This window comes from Apium graveolens, chromosome 11 (assembly GCF_009905375.1).
Source record: "Apium graveolens cultivar Ventura chromosome 11, ASM990537v1, whole genome shotgun sequence".
Classification (NCBI taxonomy): domain Eukaryota; kingdom Viridiplantae; phylum Streptophyta; class Magnoliopsida; order Apiales; family Apiaceae; genus Apium; species Apium graveolens.
In genome coordinates, this window is record NC_133657.1 from 4,636,055 (window position 1) to 4,657,423 (window position 21,369).

A 21,369-nucleotide genomic window follows, 5' to 3' on the forward strand; every position below is an offset into this window, starting at 1 on the left:
ATTGCCTGTTGGGCGAGTTGCTGGTACTTGAGAATGACGGGATCCTTTGCCAGATGTTCCCCCCGAATATTTCTGACGACCAGTTGGGAATCGCTGTGAGTGACAACATGGTTGGCCCTCAAGTATTGTGCCAACCTGAGGTCGGCCGATAGTGCTTCATATTTTGACTGATTGGTAGTTGCTTTGAGTTGGAAGCGAAACGCCTGCTGAATTTGGAACCCATCAGAGGAAGTCAGAATTTTCCCGATGCTGCTTCATTCTATAATGGAAGATCCGTCTACGAACAGTTTCCAATTATTGTTTTGGGTGGCTCTTTCTTCGGTTACGAAATCGGGAATTTTCTATATTTTAGCGAGAAAAGTTTTTTTCATGACGAAGTCAGCTAGGGCATGTCCTCGAATGGTGGTGCATGGGATATACAACATCTGGAATTGGTTGGGTTCCATCGCCCAGTTTACCATCCTCCCCGATAACTCGATTTTGTGTAAAATCTTTCTGAGCGGATGATTGGTTACTACTCATATTTCCTTGCCTTGAAAATAGTGCCTCAGCTTTCTGCTTGTCACATGGGCTTATGCAAATTTCTTGAGGTTCGGGTATCTAGTTTCAGGGCTTTGGATGCGTCCTGGTATTCCGGATTCCATTCGAAAGACTTGTTATTCTTGGCTCCCTTGAGAGTATCGAAGAACGGGATACAACTGTCAGCCATCTTGGAAATGAACCTTATGATTATGAGTGCCGTGAGGCAGCCTGTGAGCTGTTGGATTTCTTTCTAGTTCCGATGAGGCTTCATGTCGAGTATGACCTGGATCTTATCAGGGTTGGCCTCTATCCCTCAGTTGCTTATGAGGATACCTAGAAAATTTTCCAGCGCTTAGCCTGAAAGTGCATTTAGTCGGGTTGAGTTTCATGCCACTTTGTCTCAAATTGTCGAAGCATTGCTTCAAATTACAGATGGTCCTTTTTCCCTCATGGATTTGACAATCATGTCATCGAAATATACCTTCATATTGTGACCCAACAGAGTTCTAAAGATTTTATTCATCACCCTTTGGTATGTTGTCCCGAGATTGACTAACCAGAAGCGCATACATCGGTATGCCTATACGGCTCGGTGTGTGATGAAAGCCGTCTTTGGATGATCTTAGAGGGAAATGGGTACATGATTATATCTGGAGAAAGCGTCCATAAAGATGAACATGAGATGTCCGTCTGTGGCGTCTATCAGCTGGTCGATCGTTGGCAGGGGTAGCAGTCTTTGGGACATGCCTTGTTCAAATTGGTGTAATCCATACATATGCCCATTTTCTATTGAATTTTTTGACCATGGCCATGTTGGCTAGACATTATGGGTACTTGATATCATAAATTATTCCGGATGTGAGGAGCTTGTCAACCTCGGCTTCGTTCACCTGTTGTCGTTTTGGAGCGAAATTTCACCTTTTTTGTTTCACGGGATGACAACGGGGATCAACTCCTAGTCGGTGGACAGCGACCGATTCAGGAAAGCAGGGCATATCTGTCGCGGTCCATATGAAGACATCCGAGTAAGTCTGTAGTAGGTTGATCATCTCTTCTCGGGTCTCAGGTTATAGCTTGGTTCCTATGCTGACCATTTTGTCCGGGTTTTTCGGGGTGACCGTAATATCTTCTGCTGCCTCGACTGGGAGCGGTCGTGGCTGGTCCCCGATGGGTGGTTGAGCGGAGGTTGAAGCTTCTAGGTTAATTGACTGCTTCATCACATGGACTTGTTCTAAGAGTCTGCGATGGTGTTCTTACATTATTCGAGCTTTCCGGGCCTCGACCTTTTTGGCCTTTTTAGAGGTTCCGATGATGACCGACTCCTCCTTCTGGCGATCGAAGACCTTCCTTTTATTGCCTTTGTGAGTTTCTTCTAGAGCCAACTCAATCCCGTATTAGGTCTTCGTTGTTAAGATTTCGGCCTTTAGTTCTCCGACTTCTTTAGAGGTTAGAAATTTGACTTTAAGGTGGGGAGTTGAGGTTATGGCCTGGAGTTTGCCTAGACCGGGACTTCTGAGAATGACATTGCATGCTGAGGGGCGGTTAACGATGTAGAACTTGATAATGTGGTAGATCTGCTGAGGTGGGATCCCGAAAATAACAGGCAGGTAGATGATTCTTTGGATGGGGATCGTGTTATATCTCACGCCATACAAGGCGCTTCCTCCGGGGGTTCATGCTTTTGGTCCCCTAGATGCATACGGCCGAGGGCATGAGAGAACCGGTGATCGAATGAGGATCCGTTGTCTACTAGAGTTTTTGGCACGTCGTGGCCGACGATGTTCAATATGATGACCATCGTGTGGTTGTGGCCCGGGTGGACCTTTCGTAGTCCATGTCGCTAAATGACACCATTTTGCAGTTTGGAGACTGGTCGATGAAGAGAATTTCTTGAAATGTATCCCGCTCGAGAAGCTGGCTTGCCCAACGAACATGTTGATTACCTTCTTGGATCTGGTTATCGAATCCGGTATTCTGGTGGAGGTTGGAAAGAAGGCCGAAATGTATCCCTGTTTGGCCACTTCTCAAGCAGAAACTTAAGGGAGAAACATTCATTTGTTGTATGTTCGGGTTCCTGGTGGTATTCGTATTTCTTCGACAGGTTTTGGGTTGTAGATGGTGTCATGGGTCATGGTTCTATGGAAGAGTTCTACAAACTCAAGGGGATAAAACAAGAGTTTTCTGCTCCTGGAACTCCACAACAAAATGGAGTTATTGAAAGAAAGAATAGAACTCTAATAGATGCTGCAAGAACCATGCTAGAGGAAGCAAGATTACCTGCCTACTTCTGGGTTGAGGCTGTGCAAACTGCTTGCTTTACACAAAATGCAACATTGATCAACAAGCATGGAAAAACACCATTTGAGATGGTGAAAGGAAAGAAGCCAAATTTGAAGTTCTTTCATATTTTTGGTTGGAAGTGTTTTGTTCTCAAAACTCATCCGGAGCAGCTGACTAAGTTTAATCTGAAAGCTGATGAAGGAATATTTGTGGGTTATCCGTTGACCATAAAAGCCTTTAGAGTTTACAATCTGAGAACAAGAACAGTCATGGAATCTATACATGTATCTTTTGATGACAAAAAGATAACAGGTCTAGAAGATGCAAATGACCATGACAAGTTGAGATTTGAAAATTAAGTACCTTATGCTGAACTTTTAAATCCTAACTCTGATACAGTATGTCCTGATATCACTCAAAGCTCTAAGATTCCACAGGACAGTGGAAATTCTTCTAACACTGAAGCATATGTTGAGGGGGAGTAATATAACTCAAATCCAGAGACTACAACAAGTGATTCATCTCAAGAGACATCAGTAGAAAGATTATCAGACTCATCTTCCTTAAATTCTGATGAGTTAAATACTGATAACAATGAGAACACTGATTCAGGGCAACATCAGGAAACAACAGTGGTACTAATCAAAAAAATAACAGAGAATTCATGGATCAAGGGGGAGGTTCATCTTCAAGGAGACAACTTCCATCTGTAAGAAAATGGTCTAAGTCACACACACCAGACTTAATCATTGGAAACCCTGACAGTGGTGTAATGTTAGGTCACACACACTGTAGAAGGGGGTTGAATACAGTGTATAGTACAATTAAATCGAATTCTAATAACACAAGTAACAGAAAATAGACTTTATTCAAAGTAATAAACTCTGTTACAATATGGAACTGTCCTCTCTCAGTGATGAACAAATATCACGAGAGCTGTTAGGGTTACAATAAATAATATTCTCGATAATGATAACACTTATAGTGTAAACCCTATGTCTGTGTTTATATACTACACAGTTACAACATAATCACTAATTGATATGGAATATAATTCTGCTTCCTAAAATATATCAATCAGATATCTTTTCTTCCAAGTATTCTATTCTTCATAGAATTCGTTCTTCATGCATATCTCTTCTTATGTTTATCTCGATCTTCTCTTCCTTTGTTCAGCCGCCTTCCTTATCTGAACGTTTCCTTTAAGTCCTGATATTATCTTCTGATAAATATCTCCTGAACCTTAAGTACTGATGACTTAAGTTCTGACTTCAGTATAAGTGCTGATTTCAGTTAAGTACTGATTTGTCTTGTTTAAGTAAGATCTGAAAACTAAACATAAATCATATTAGTCATGACATTATCAAATATATCTAACAATCTCCCTCAACTTGTAAATTAGCATAATATACAAGTTTAACAATTATTTGATGATGTCAAAAACATTAAGTACAAATGCATGATAATTTGACTAGATAACAACAACTTACAGTCCTTAAAGCTTTACCAACTTTAACTGCTGATAACAACTTCAGTCTGTATAGATATCAAAATTTGAGCAGTTGTAGATCTTGACTTGGCTTTACTTTCTGATCTCTCTGATGTCAGGAGTTGTTCTGAGATAGTTCTTTAATAAACATCTCTCAGCATATCTGAGTTCATCAATCATCCTCCTTTTAGCATCTTTAAGTTCTGCAGAATCTTCACCAGTTTGGAAGATAGAAGCCCTGAGATCATTAATTCTAGCTTTCCTTATGTCCTGATCCAGTCTGATCAAATATGCCTTATCAGACTCAAGATTGAATTCTACAGCCTTATAACCCAGAAATGTAGTTATAATCTTAGCAGAGTTAGGTATCATCTCAACAATATCACCCTTGTGATCTCTGTACTTTGGAAGATATGTGATGTCAGACTTTACAAAATAAAGCCTTTTCTGTCTCTGAATTTGAGTCTTCAAATAGTTTGCAGCACTTTCTGTTATTTTGTCATTCACTTGAAGTAAGAATAATACATGTTCCAATTCTTCAAAATACTTCAGTGGAATAGCATTTTCCCTTATATGATAAACCCTTCCATCTATCATGAAGTACAACAAGATGTGTTCTTTCAAGTAGGTATGGTAAACCATTTGTACAGATTCTAGTTGATTCAATCTTTCAGGAGTTGCTCCAATACCTGGTTCACTTAAGGAAGTTGGATCATTGGTTGTGTTCTGTACTCTTCTTTCATCAGAACTACCCAATCCAGATTTATCTCTTGCTTCCTTTCCAGTAACCACTCTTGCTTCAAAACCACTTGCAACAGTCTTCAAAGGTTGAGTCTGTTTGGCTTTGGTGAAACTTGGTAGGAGTAATTTTGAAGGTTTAACATGAGCAATGTCAGAGGTTTTCTTTGATTTATCTTCTGATATCAAGTCAACTTGAGCTATGTCAGAGGTTACTTGCTTCTTTGTAATATCGGAACTAACTATATCTTGACTCTGAACAACTTGAGCCATGTCAGAGGTTGTCGTAGAAATCTTCCTTGAAGTCAGAGTAAGATCAGCATCTTCAACAGTAATTTCTTCATCCAACATAAACCTTTACAGGTTCACCAACTTTTTCTTTGCCCTTAGACCTTGGATCTATCTGCAATTGTGATTTGACCTTGGTTGCCTCAATATTTGTCCTTTCTTTTATCACAATGCCTTTGGCCTTTGGAAGTTTCTTTTTACCAACAGAAGCTTTAGATTTAGAGTTAATTTTTTCTGACTTAAGTCTAGCTTCTTCTTCCAAAAGACTCTCAAAGTCCATTCCTGGATTTTCCTTTAGAAATAACTATTTTGAAATTTCTTCATCAAGATCCAAAAGTTCATCAGAACTTATTCTTTTACCAGTATCAGAAGTAATTCTTTTTCCCGTATCAGAACTTGTTCTATGACTTGTAGCTTCAATTCTTCTTGATGAAAAACCACTACCTTGACCATGACCTCCACCCATTCCAGAGTTTCCCTGGTCATCTTTTTCATCATCCTTCCCCTTCAGTGTCTTAACAGTTTTGCATTTGGACTTAATTACTTTCTCCCCCTTTTTGACATCAGCAAGTAAGAGAAGAGAGACAAGCAATTCCACTGAGGATTGGATTTCATCAAGTTGAGATTGCTGAGAAGCTTGATTTTTCAAAATATCATCAATCTGAGACTGTTGCTTCTCTTGGGTCTTCTGAATGTAAGCAACTCTGTCAAAGGTAGGTTTGAAAAAGTTTTTCTTGTCCAGCTTGACAAGTGTATCTTGCTGCATTAAGAGTTCTTGAACCCTGTTCAACTTGTCCTGAGTAACAGACTGTTGACCTTGAAGATGCCTTGTGGTAAGTGCAGTAACTCTTAGTTGTGTCTTGAAATCTTCATTAACTAAGAACTCATCATATTTTGCAAGATGCTCAACAAGAATCTTTTCAAATGGAACAAAAGTAACTGTGTTTTATTCGTTAGTCCACTCCTGTCCTCTAGGAGTTTCACTCCAAGGTACTGGTGCTTCCCCTGTAAAAAACTTCTTGACTATCTCACTTTTGTGAATAGTTTGTTGAGGTGCAAATCCTGATGGACCAGATGTAGTAGCATCTTCATTTATAGCAGCATCACCAGTAGTATCAGCATTTGCAACATCAGAACTTACAGATTCAGCATCTTCTGATTAAAGAACAGTATGAGAAGCTATTGAGGCATCAACATTATCCTCTAAGTGCTGATCTGCTTCCAAGTTCTGATCAACATCCATAGTGTGATGCTCACCTATATTCTGATCATCAGTATCTAGATGCAGAGAAGGTGTTGTAGAAAATTCTGGAGTTTCATTAGCATCAGTAAGTGGTGTTATTGATGGATTAATTTGAGCTGTTGGAGCTTCTAAGTAGAGAACCTCAGGAATAATGAAGTTGTGAATATCAATCTCAGCACTTGTACCTGGGTCTGCAGTAGATACTGGTTCATGAATAGGAGACACAGGTGGTGTAGTTGCATTATCTGTAGCAGCTTACTGAGTTGGTGACAATGGAGGAGTAGAAGTAGTAGCTGTAGCAATTTCTGGCTCTTTTGAGATCAGAGATTCCTGATCTCCTTTCGTAGCTGCTTCATCCTCATCCTCTGAAACTGGACTTTGAGCTCTCTATTTCTTGTATCTCTTTGAAGAAGGAGATTCTTTGGGAGTTTCAGCATAAGACATTCTTCTAAGCCTTTTGAGAAGCTTAGATCCCCCAATACCAGTATCCTTCTGAGAAGAGACCTTCTCAGCTTCTTTCATGACAGGTTCTGATACAGGAACCTGTTCCTCACTATCTGACTCATCTCTCAGAACAATCCTCCTTCTCTTCTGTGATGTCTGAGGGACAGTCTTTGTCCTCTTGGGCTTGGAAGATGAAGGCTTCACAGTATGTGCTCTTTCTGTGAAGGTTTGAGATGAGTTCTGATAGAGGGTTGAGTAGGTTGAGATGTATGTGTGGTATGTTCTGATGGTTGTTGTGGTGTTTGGGATGTGGTGATAGGTTAAACATCAGGATAAACAGATCTGTAGGTTTGAGGATCAGCATTTACCAGGATCTATTTTACAGACTGAGGAATCTGTAAGGGTCTAACCACCTTTTTCTTAAGGTCAGCATTTACCAAGTCATTAAAAGCTCGTTTTGCAAGTTTAAAGGGTGGAAATAAAGAACTGGCTAGTTGAGGTTCATCAGCACAACAAAAAGTAAATATAAGCCGACAGAATCTAGCAAAGTATACGATATTCCTATCCTCTGTCAACCTATCCCCAATAAAACCTAGCACAACACTTGCAAAATCAAAATGAGTTTGGTGAATAATAGCATACCCGATGTGCTGACTCATAATAGGAATGGCATCAAAGTTAGAACACTTATTCTCGAAGGCTTTAGTGATGCAGTCGAAGAAAAAGCTCCATTCCTTTCTGATATGCGCTCTTTTCAACTGTCCAAGCTTGGCCAAACTCTTCCCATACCCCAAATTATCCATGAGCTGCTGTAGAACTGGTTTCTCCGGTGTTGAGAAAATACAGCCTTCTGGTAAATGTAGAGCTTTACGAACTGCTCCAGGAGTTACCACATGCTCAACATCATTTACTTCAAAGATAATGCTTGGAGTTCTAGTAGCACCACCATTATCAAAATGTCCAGTCCGCCAGAACGTCAGAACTTGATGACCGGAAATGACTTGAGGCTGGGTTAATGCATACCCAATTTCACTGTGTGCCAGAAGATCTTGCACAAAGTGCAAATCAGATGGAGCTTCATCATTGTTTAAGATTGCAGCATAGTTGTTGGGAACGAACTTGGCTCCATCTATGATTAAATCCTTAGGTGCCATGAGAAAAATTGAGAATTAAGGTTGCCTGTAAGGTGTTTGATAAAATGTCTGTATGAAAAACAACGTCAGGAGATGAGAGAGAATAGAAGTAAAGAAAGAGATATAAAGTGTGAAAGTAAATAAAAGATTTTACAATCTTCTCTCTCTTTTACTTATACACGATAGAAAAAATAACCGTTGGACACCTGTCAAACATGCAACAGTAAAGAATAATTAATGGGCACGAGAAAATAGTAATAATTACTTATCACATGCAGTTTTTCAAGGAAAAACCGTTCCACTTACCAAGTAATCCCATTAATTAAGGTAATTCAGTTTTAATTCAAAATTTAAACTGTTCCCACTTATTAAATCATTTTCACTGCGAAACCAATATTCTGTAAAAATACATCAAGTGTGAGAATGACCAAAAAATAAATCAAGTAAACAGGTACTGCCACGTCAGAATCAGAACTTGATTTGTATCAGTAATAAAATGGTCATCAGAATATGGAGAATTTCAAACAACTCAGAGACAACATCTTGTAAAAATATAAAAATTCCATTAATATATTAAAAGAATACATTCATGAAATTTAAATTACAGCTCAATATTACAAGATTGTCCTAAGCTACAAAATCTATTTCTTCTTCCTACTTTCAACAAAAAGAACAGCGAGATGAATGATTCGCTCCTGCTGTCGAAGAACTTCCAACCGTTCTTCTTCCAGTCGCTCAACATGGCGATGGTAATCCATATAGAAGAACAAGAGGTCTGTCAGAACCTCTTGAGGAACAGAGTCCCAAACCTCATCAGGAATGGCAGTAACATGCCATTCCTGCTGCCATTCTGGACATCTCATGGAGAGAGAGAAAGTATCATAGTTCAGGGCTAAGTTGTAATTAACCATGATTGTGATGAGTGAAGAAGAAATGAGTTTGAGAGTTTGAGTGTTAAGGAGAGATGTACTGGTTGGAATGAAGTGCTGGTTTATATAGGCAATAGAATGCCAGGAGATGCAAAGGAAATTTAATGCTGACAGGTAGAAATAATTCTACCTCGTCTCCCTAGATTGAGGAGAATAAAAACAGCCATTGGAAGTGTAAAACAGTGTTTAATGCGCACAAGAAACAAGTAAACATTACTTGGCATGGACGTGTACCACTAACCCTAATTGTAGTGACGGTTAATATCTCACCCGAACATATTCTGATGTAAAATGGGACTGTTTCAGATTTAAAGCACAAATAAGTCAAGTAAAGAATCAGAATTTAATATCAACACTTAGACTTATATCATAACTTAACAGTCATCAGAACATGATTTCTTAACTCGAAAAGTGAATGCCTATTTCTGTAATTCTTCACACAAATTCTGATTTCGGTTCTTCAGAACTTAATCATCAGAACTTCCATCATAACTTGTCCTCAGAATGTATGCAATCTGACACATAAATTGTTCATCAAAAACAACATTGATCACCACAGTAATTTTCATCATTCACATGGAGTGTAAGTGTGTGCATTAAGCTAAATATCAGACAAGGAGTAAAGTTTGATTCACTTCAGTACATCTTAGAAATAAGGCATAACTAAGAACTTTGCTTAAAATCTGTCATTATTCTGAAGCCTACTATTGAATGAGTTCATGCATGAGTCCACCTCAACTGTTTTGTGCTTATTTTATGCATCTTTTGAAATTCCATTTTACAATGGCTTCTCAGTATAAGTGAGTCACGACTGCTCATCATAATTTATGCTATTATCAGAGTATTTCTCCAGTAATCATAGAGTGTGAAAAGTCACCAAGAAAAATAATTATTTGCTTTTCTGATGCATATTACTTAATACCAGCAATCCACTGGGGTCGTCCCTTCCACATTTTTACTCTAGATCTCAAATGAGTACCTGATTTTTATTCCTTGTTCTTTTCCTTTTTCTTTTGATAAGTGAGGTTTATCAGCACTTAGTACATTCAGCAGATTTACTAACATCAGAACTTTAACAGATGAGAAGCATTATTCTAATTTTGGACTTAGTAATAAGATAGACAAAGTAAACTTAACTAAGCTCAATATCAGAATTTGCTTGTGTCAATAGATTTCCACATAAATAATTACTTCTAACATGGGATCTCTAGTATATTAAAGACTACTAGGTCAGCATCTAACACAGTTATCCTCATAGGATTGAATAGTCACAGAAAAATTCATATCACTATCAGAGTTTAGAAATTCACATCAGACAACAATCAGTACTTAAATAATTTTTCAATTAAGCACATAATACACAAAGAGAGTAATATCTGTAAATACTGATCATAAAGTTTGACGCATCAGAACAAAACTAAGCAGATTTAGACAAAGAACCTGAAACTATTCCAAGTTCATTTACCAATCTTGTAAAAGTAGCTTCACACAGTGGTTTTGTGAAGATATTTGCTAGTTGTTGATCTGTTGGAACAAAGTGCAATTCCACTGTACCTTCATCCACATGTTCCCTTATGAAGTGGTACCTAATGCTGATGTGCTTTGTCATTGAGTGTTGAACTGGATTACCTGTCATAGCAATAGCACTTTGATTATCACAATAAATAGGGATTTTAAAATATGTTAACCCATAATCCAGTAACTGATTCTTCATCCAGAGAATCTGTGCACAACAGCTTCCTGCAGTAATGTACTCTGCTTCTGCAGTTGATGTGGAAATTGACTTTTATTTCTTGCTAAACCAAGAAACCAGTCTGCCTCCAAGAAATTGGCAGCTTCCACTTGTGTTTTTCCTGTCAAATTTGCAACCTGCAAAATCTGCAATTGAGTAACCTATTAGTTTAAAATCTGATTCTCTAGGATATCACAATCCCAGATCAGCTGTTCCCTTAAGTTACTTGAAGATTCTTTTCACAGCTGTTAAGTGAGGTTCTCTTGGATCTGCTTGAAATCTTGCACAAAGACAGGTAGCATACATGATATCAGGTCTACTAGCAGTTAGATAGAGTAGAGAGCCAATCATACCTCTATAATCAGTAATATCTACTGATTTACCAGTATCCTTATCCAGTTTTGTTGCAGTGGCCATGTGAGTGGATGCACTTGAACAATCTTGCATTCCAAATTTCTTCAGCAAATTTCTGGTGTACTTGGTTCGACAAATAAAAGTGCCTTCTTCATTCTGCTTGACTTGAAGGCCCAGAAAATAGCTAAGTTCCCCCATCATACTCATTTGATATCTTGACTGCATCAGTTTGGCAAACTTCTTGCAAAGTCTGTCATTTGTAGAACCAAAGATGACATCATCAACATATATCTGAACCAGAAGTAAGTCCTTTCCATGGTTGAGGTAGAACAGTGTTTTGTCTATAGTTCCTCTGTTAAATCCACTTTCCAGAAGAAACTGAGCTAAAGTCTCATACCATGCTCTTGGAGCTTGCTTAAGGCCATAAAGTGCTTTATCAAGCCTGTAGACATGATTTGGATATTTGGGATCTATAAAGCCTGGAGGTTGTTCAACATATACTTCCTCTTCCAATTCTCCATTGAGAAAAGCATTTTCACATCCATTTGAAAGACAATAAACTTTTTGTGAGCAGCATAAGCCAAAAATATTCTTATGGCTTCCAATCTAGCAACTGGTGCAAATGTTTCATCATAATCAATTCCCTCCTGTTGAGAATATCCTTTTGCAACCAACCTTGCATTATTCCTTGTAATTATGCCATCACTATCAGTTTTGTTTCTGAATACCCACTTTGTACCAACAACAGATCTGTTCTTTGGTCTTGGCACTAGGGTCCAGACTTTGTTTCTTTCAAATTCATTCAACTCTTCCTGCATTGCTTGCACCCAATCAGCATCTTGAAGAGCTTTTTACACTTTCTTTGGTTCAGTCTGAGAAATAAAAGAATTTCAAAGACATTCACTTGAAGTAGCTGTTCTAGTTCTGACACCTGCATCAAGATTTCCAATTATTAAGTCAGGTGTATGTGATTTAGTCCACTTTCTTGCAGATGGAAGGTTTTCTCTAAAACTGGATGCTCCCCCATGATCCATGTTATCTTCATCAACATTTTCTAATGCTCCCCCTAAAACTAGGCTCTCTGAGTTGGATTCTTCAGTATTTAAATTTTCAGTACTATCAGTACTTGGCTTATCAGAACTTGACGAATCAGAACTTGACGAGCCAATTGTATATTCTGATGCTTCTTGAGATGTGGTTGTATCTTCAGTATGCTCCCCCTGCACAAGTGCATCTTTCTTTGGCGTAGTCACCATAGTTTCAATAACATCAGAGTTTAATCCATCGAAGTTTGCAGTATCAGGATTTCGACTGTCAGGATTTTCAGTATCAGAATTTAAGTCTTCATTTTCGAATCTCAGCTGATCATGATCATTGAAATCTTCAAGTCCAGTAATCTTCTTATCATCAAAGGAGACATTGATAGATTCCATGAAAACCCTTGTTCTTAAATTGTAGACTCTGAAGGCTTTTATGGAAAGTGGATATCCAATAAAAATTCCTTCATCAACTTTTAGGTCAAATTTGGATAGCTGTCCATGATGAGTCTTAAGAACAAAACACTTGCATCCAAATACGTGAAAATACTTCAGATTTGGCTTCTTTTTCTTCACCATCTCATATGGTGTCTTTCCATGCTTATTAATGAGTGTTGCATTCTGAGTAAAACAAGTAGTCTGCACAGCTTCAGCCCAGAAATAGGTTGGAAGCTTTGCTTCTTCAAGCATTGTACGTGCAGCTTCAATGAGAGTTCTATTCTTCCTTTCAACAACTCCATTTTGCTGTGGAGTTCCAGGAGCAGAAAATTCCTGCTTTATTCCATGGCTTTTGCAGAACTCTTCCATTATCAAATTCTTGAACTCAGTGCCATTATCACTCCTTAAAACTTTCACAGAATCTTTGACCATTTTATATAGATGGTTGACATGATCAATCAAGATTGATGCAGTTTCACTTTTTGTATGCAAGAAATACACCCATGTGTATCTGGTGAACTCATCCACTATGACCAACGCATACTTCTTCTTTGCAATAGACATGACATTTACTGGACCAAATAGATCAACGTGTAGTAGATGATAAGGCTCAAGAATTGATGATTCAGTCTTGCTCTTGAATGAAGATTTTCTTTGTTTGGCTTTCTGACATGAATCACAAAGACCATCAGGAGCAAATACTGTGTTTGGCAATCCTCTCACAAGATCTTTCTTGACTAGTTCATTTATATTGTTGAAATTTAAATGAGAGAGTTTCTTGTGCCAGTTCCAGCTTTCTTAAATTGATACTCTACTCATCAGACAGATTGCAGAGCCATCAATACTTGTTGAAAGCTTGGCTTCATAAATGTTACCACGCCTGTATCCTTTTAGAATAACTTTGCCTTTAGATTTACTCACAATTTCACAGTGTTCTTCAAAGAAATCCAAATGATAACCTCTGTCACAGATTTGACTAACACTCAGCAGATTGTGTTTAAGTCCTGAGACCAGAGCTACTTCTTTAATGATGACATTCCCAAGATTGATATTGCCATATCCCAATGTTTTTCCAATGTTGCCGTCTCCATAAGAAACACTTGGGCCAGCCTTCTCCAGAAAATCTGATAGCAGGGCTTTATTTCCAGTCATATATCCTGAATATCCACTATCCAGAACTAGGATGTTTTTCCTGTTGCCCTGCAATCACAAAGACCACTAATGATTAGTTTTAAGGACCCAGACTTGCTTGGATCCTTTGGCCTTGTTAAGTTTGTTAACATTTACAGCGGATTTAGCATCAGAGTTTATATTAACATTTTTCTTATCAGAATTTACACTATCAGACTTTGAATCAGAACTTACACTAGAAGGAACAATGCTAACTTTCTTTAAAGAAGGTTTTATTTGAGAATAATCATAGTACAAACTATGATATTCCTTACAAGTATAAATGGAATGCCATAAACTACCACAATGAAAACAAGGATTTTGTGGCTTATATCTAACAAACTGACTCTTAACTCCTGACTTTGAAGGTAATGAGTTTATGTTCTTATTCTTCCTGCAAAAACAAGCTAGATGGTTAGAACTTCCACAATTATGACATGTTTTTCTAGGAGCATTAGGAACAGGTTTATAATCTTTGCTTTTATTCACACCTTCCTTTCCATTCCTATTTTTCTTAGGTGCTTTTACCTTGTTTGCATACTTAACATCTTTCAGCTTATGCTTTAGCTGCTTCTTTGTCATCAAGCCTACGTTTACTTCAGTTTTCTTTTCCTATTTTAGTTTGTCAGAAGTTAATTCCTTTTTAACTTCTGATTTCTCAGTATCAGACTTTACAGCTACAAACTTAACAGGTTTTAACTTTGGCTTTTGTTTAACAACTTTAGGCTTAATATCTACAGTTCCTTTGTCATTCTTATCATCTCCATAACCTAAGCCCTATTTCCAGTTTTCACTACTTAACAAATTCTGAGTTGTTCTGCCAGAGTTAGTCCAAGTCTGGATAATCTCTTTTTCCTTTTCTAACTCAGCTTTTAGAGATTCATTCATTTTAAGTACTTCATCCCTAACATAGAAAGCATCATCTCTATCTTTCTGAGTTTGATGGAACATGACTGACTCTTTTTCTAAATAATCATTCCTCTTTTTACAAGCAAGATTTTCAGAAGTTAATCTTTCACATGTTAAAGTTTGATCTCTATAGCTAATGAACATGGTTTTAAGATATCTTCTCAACTCATTAATATCATCAGTATGAAAGGCATAAGTAGTTTGAGGTACCTTTAACTCAGCAGCTTCAGTCCTGCTTTCAGCACTTGCCATATCAGCATTTGCCATCAAGGCATAGTTTTCCTCACTTTCAGAATCTGAGGTGTCTGTCCAACTTTTCTTCTTTGTGACAAGAGCCTTGCCTTTGTCACTCTTCACTTTCTTGTAATCAGGAGATATGTGGCCTTTCTCACCACAGTTGTAGCATTTGACATTTGTGTAATCTCCTCTGTCAGACTTCCCTCCTTTACCTTCAGATTTTCTGAAATTCTTCTTATCAGAACTTGTAGCTTTCCTGGAAAACTTCTTTCCCTTCCTGAACTTCCTGTATGCAATCCTTGTGATTCCTTTCACCATAAGAGCACACAGCTTCATCATCTCTTCATCAGCATCTGTCTCAGGCAAGCTTTCAGATTCTGAGTCATCATCACTATCAGAACTTGATGACTCAGTATCAGACTTTATGAAGAGCGCTTTACCCTTGCCTTTCCTTGAGGTGGCTGCCTTGGGAGATTCTTCTTCAGCCTTAAGAGCAACTGTCCTTGACTTTCCTCCTTTCCTCTTGCTTCTTTGTTCCATCTCAAGTTCATGAGTCTTGAGCATCCCATAGATTTCATCAAAAGTCGTTTCATCAAGATTATAGTTGTCTCTTATAGTTGTTGCCTTCAAATCCCAGCTTTTAGGAAGAGCTAACAGGAATTTAAGGTTTGAATCTTCATGATCATACTCCTTATCAACCAGTGACAAATCATTCAAGAGTTTGATAAATCTATCATATAAGTTAGTCAATGACTCATTAGCCTTTGAGTCAAAGTGTTCATACTCTTGAGTGAGTATTGTCTTCCTGTTCTTCTTAATCGAATCAGTTCCCTGACATCTTGTTTCCAAGGCATCCCATATCTCCTTTACAGTTTTACAGTTTATTACCCTGGTTGACATTACATTATCAATGGTTTCATGCAGTAAGTGTCGTACCTTAGCATCCTTAGCAATTGAAGCGATATCTTCAGCAGTGTAATCACTCTTCTCCTTTGGTACAGACTTTGCTGCTTCACCTGCAACTGTAACTGCGAGTTTTGTTGGATTGTGAGGTCCTTCTTTGATTCTGTCAAGATATTCTGGATCTGTAGCTTCCAGAAACATAGTCATCCTCACCTTCCATATGGGATATTCAGACGGTTTCAATATGGGAACTCTAATAGCCTCATATCAACTATGGATTTGTGTCTTTGGAGGTTCTTCAATTTTGGTGGACTTAGTTGGAGATTCTACTTTAGACATGATTGTTTTTGGATCTTAAACTGTTTGCGTGTTAATAGATAGGCTCTGATACCACTTGTTAGGTCACACACACTGTAGAAGGGGGTTGAATACAGTGTATAGCACAATCAAATCGAATTCTAATAAGACAAGTAACAGAAAATAGACTTTATTCAAAGCAATAAACTCTGTTACAATATGGAACTGTCCTTTCTCAGTGATGAACAAATATCACGAGAGCTGCTAGGGTTACAATAAATAATATTCTCGATAATGATAACACTTATAGTGTAAACCCTATGTCTGTGTTTATATACTACACAGTTACAAGATAATCATTAATTGATATGGAATATAATTCTGCTTCCTAAAATATATCAATCAGATATCTTTTCTTCCAAGTATTCTATTCTTCATAGAATTCCTTCTTCATGCATATCTCTTCTTATGTTTGTCTCGATCTTCTCTTCCTTTAATCAGCCGCCTTCCTTATCTGAACGTTTTCTTTAAGTCCTGATATTATCTTCTGATAAATATCTCCTGAACCTTAAGTACTGATGACTTAAGTTCCGATTTCAGTATAAGTGCTGATTTCAGTTAAGTACTGATTTGTCTTGTTTAAGTAAGATCTGAAAACTAAACATAAATCATATTAGTCATGACATTATCAAATATATCTAACATGTAAAAACAAGAAAATCCACTCAGAATGAATGTCTCTACCATTCTTTTCTATCTCAAACTGAACCTAAAAAGGTTGAAGAAGCTCTGCAAGATGCTAACTGGGTTACAACAATGCAAGAAGAGCTCAATGAATTTGAAAGGAATAAAGTCTGGACTCTTGTGCCAAGACCAAAGAACATATCTGTAGTTGGAACAAAATGGGTGTTCAGAAACAAAACTAACAGTGAGGGAATTGTTACAAGAAATAAAGCAAGACTGGTTGCAAAGGGTTACTCTCAACAAGAAGGCATTGATTATGATGAAATATTTGCTCCAGTTGCAAGGCTAGAGACAATAAGAATCTTTCTTGCCTATGTTGCTCATAAGAAGTTTAAGGTGTTCCAAATGGATGTGAAGAGTGCATTCTTAAATGGAGAACTCGAAGAGGAAGTTTATGTTGAACAACCTTCAGGGTTCATTGATCCAAGGTATCCAGATCATGTCTACTTACTGGATAAAGCACTCAATGGACTGAAGCAAGCTCCAAGGGCCTGATATGAAACACTTGCTCTATTTCTGCTAGAGAGTGGTTTCACAAGAGGTACAATTGATAAAAATCTCTTTTATAAATACCACGGTTAGGACTTGTTATTAGTACATATATATGTTGATGATATCATTTTTGGATCTACTAATGATAAACTTTGTGAGAGATTTGCAAAGCTAATGCAGCCCAGGTGTCAATTGAGTATGATGGAAGAATTGAGTTATTTTCTAGGATTACAAGTTAAACAGACTGATGAAGGAATCTTCATAAATCAATCCAAATACACCATGAATCTACTCAAGAGATTTGGAGTGCAAGACTGCTCAACTGCATCAACTCCTATGACCAGTGCAACCAAGTTAGATTTAAATAATGGTTCTTCAGTAGATATAACTAACTACAGAGGTATGATTGGCTCACTCCTATATCTGACCGCTAGTAGACCTGATATCATGTATGCTACCTGTCTCTGTGCAAGGTTCCAAACTGACCCTAGAGAACCTCATCTATTAGCTGTGAAAAGAATTTTTAAGTATCTCAAAGGCACCATGAATCTGGGATTATGGTATCCTAGAGATTCAGACTTTAAGCTAATTGGATATTCAGATGCTAATTTTGCAGGATGCAAATTAGACAGGAAAATCACTTCTGGGAGCTGCCAATTCCTTGGTCACGGATTGGTTTCTTGGTTTAGCAAGAAATAAAAGTCAATTTCCACATCAACTATGAAAGCAGAATACATTGCTGTAGGAAGCTGTTGTGCTCAAATTCTATGGATGAAAAAAAACTACTGGATTATGGGGTAGACTATTCTTCTATTCCTATATATTGTGATAATTAAAGTGCTATTGCAATGACAGGAAATCCAGTGCAACATTCAATGACTAAGCATATCAGTATCAGATAGCATTTTATAAGGGAACATGTGGAAGGTGGTACAGTGGAATTGGTCTTTGTTCCAACATATCAGCAAGTAGCATATATATTCACCAAGCCTCTCTGTGAAGCTACATTCACAAGATTGGTGAATGAATTGGGAATGATTTCAGGATAATTCTCAAACTCTGAAAATTAAGTCTACTGATATTATTGAAGCATGGTATCTTATTATTTGTCAGTACTTGCTAGATACTGATTCTTATGTTCAATGTTGATGCCATGATAACATGCAAATTGTGCTAAATGATTTTATGTGAAAACGCATGTTAAACTACTGATTATGCTTACATATTTCGTTATTAGTTAAACTTGCTTTGACTAATAGTTTATGGCAGTAGTTGATAAATTCTGATATTGGTCAACCCAGTTTTGACTGATAAGTCCTGATAATTATAATTAAAATGCTGATAATGATCAAGACTTGATTGATTGTTATACTTTATTGATTATTTTGAACTTTTGCAAAATAAATTGTTAAGCAGTATTTTTAATTATACATTGAGATAATGGAATATCTTTTAATTGCTTACATGGGTTACTGGTGCAAGTATCTTCTAATACTTGAGTATTTACATTGGGAATTGGAATCTGTAGAGAGAGATTACTTTTTGTTTACCTAGAATGCGTAATCGTGTATTTGCATGATGGTTAATTATTACATGGTCAATCAAAGAGTCTCTTCAGTTTCTAAATCTTTCTTCTATAAATACAACCCTCCACTCTCAACACTTCTCACTGACCTTTCACTTCAAAAACTCATTTTTGAAGTCTTCTTGAACACAACTTCTCATCTTCTGAGATGTTCATGGCTCAACGTCTGTTTTGCACTCGTACTATTTCTGGAACCTACTATCCTTCCTTTAAGTTCGAAGAGGTTCGTGTCGATTATGACCCCTGGGGACATAGAGTTAAGATTAACGATCAAATCTTTAGTCCTCATGATGTTCCATCATCAGTGTTTGAGGAGTTGTCTAGTGATCAACAGCTGGATCTCCAGTTGTTTTAGTTAGAAATGACTTTTGAGGATAAGTGCTTAGCAGAAGAGGCTGAGCAGCAGAGACTTGAAGCTCTCGAACTGCAAGAGAATATCATCTTTCTTGCAGGCACAATGAGTAGAATTTATCATCGACGAGCCATGAAGAAGCAAGAAGCTCTGAAGAAGTTGAAGATGAGATAGTTTCTAGGAATAGTTCTAGCTTGTGTTAGGATTATTTTATGAATCTGTCTTGTATTCATCTTCTTAATAATTAATGAAAATCTTTAAATTTCTTTTATTCTTAAGTGATTACTTGTTTACTTTCTTATTTGTGTGTGATTAAATGCTTATTCATGTTATATCCAAATCAGTACTACATGCTAAACTTCGAGTGTTTATAATAGTGCATGTGAATAAACTAATCTCTGTTTAAGTTCATGTGATCACTTCAGTACAGATTGAGCACGCTACAGGAGGTAACAATTATTAAAGAAGAAATTTATGGAAGATTTAATTCTTAGTCATTAAGAATTATTATCTTTGAGTGTTGCATTCTGTTCAATTTTTTTGAAACTTTCTTTTTCTCATCAAGAAAGTTGTTCACACTCACTTCTTAAAAATTACATATCTTACATCTTAAATTTCTTCTCACAACTGAAACACTTGGATTTTTTTCTCAAATATTGCCAAAAATCAAGTGACATAATTCTTAAATTGTGCTCACCACTCAGAAACAACATTAAGTTGGTCAGAGACTACTTGCTGAGGTATATCTTAATGATACTAACAGAGACATAGAGGTTTCATCAGTTTTTACTAAAGACTCTGTGATAGCTTTCAATATACACATTCAAGTGTTAGTTTTTTGAAAGAAGAACAAGGTTTGAGATCATGGTACATGACAGTAACCTGATCAAATCCTCTCCAATTCAAATGGAGGTTCTCATTATTGATGAACAACAACTGTCATAACCACAATATCAACTGTGAGTTAAATTGTGTATTCACAAGGTATAAATAATGTTATTACTTTATCAACATTTATTTTAAATACTGATCTAGTTCTTCCAGTATTTATTATATTTTCATGATATAAATCATGTTGGCATGATTACTACTAGACCTTATTTAAGGACTACCTCTAGTTGTATGACCACAAATCACCCTTCTTTAGCCATCTCTTATTTTTGTAGGACAATCTTTCAGAGCCTTTTTCTGTGAGATGCGTGAAAAGATTGAGAGAAAAATATAATTTAAGAGAGGCAGGGTCCTTCCTGGAAAAAGGAGAGGTAGATGAGAGATATGATTTAGTAATCCCTGTGAGAAAGCTCTGACTATTGAAAGTTATGAGATGTGTGGTGTGAGGAGTAGTGAGACTACTTTAAAAGAACAGAGAGATTAAGTTTTTATTTGCTATATGTTTGCATGTGCTCAGAGTTGTAAAGGAACAGATGCTGAACAACATTCTGTTGAACATCAAGAACACTATGATACACCAAAGGCTATTAATTTCCCTGCAAGTCTAAGTACTGATACTTTCTTGCAGTCCACACATTCTTCTATTCCACCACATATTACAATCCCTGTTTTTGTTGAAAAACAGTCCATTTATTCTACTTTACCATCATATAAGGAAATCCCTGTTGTTGCTGAAGATGTAGTAGCACAATAGTCCATTCATAAAATTTCATCCATTTCAGATTCACCACAACATGTTATAGGAACTGAAGTTCTGGAAGTTAATCTCGAAGCTCCAATTCATTTATCTACAATAATTGAAGATGTGGAGTTAACTACTGAAGGTGTGGAAGCTTCTAAAACTACAGGATCACATATTGCACCAATTTCTCATTCAAATCTTCATGCTGAAGCTAGTGATGAAATTCAGCAATTAGTGTAAAATCCGGGTGTTGTTAAAGAATCTAATGATGGTGAAGAACCTAATGTTTCTAATGCTATTATAGATCCTAAGGATGATCTATTCTTCCCTGAAGATATGCCTATGCATGTGAGACAACAGAAACTGAAAGAGTTAGATGCTACAAAAGAAAAGGATTATTCTGATAATCTCTGAAATGCT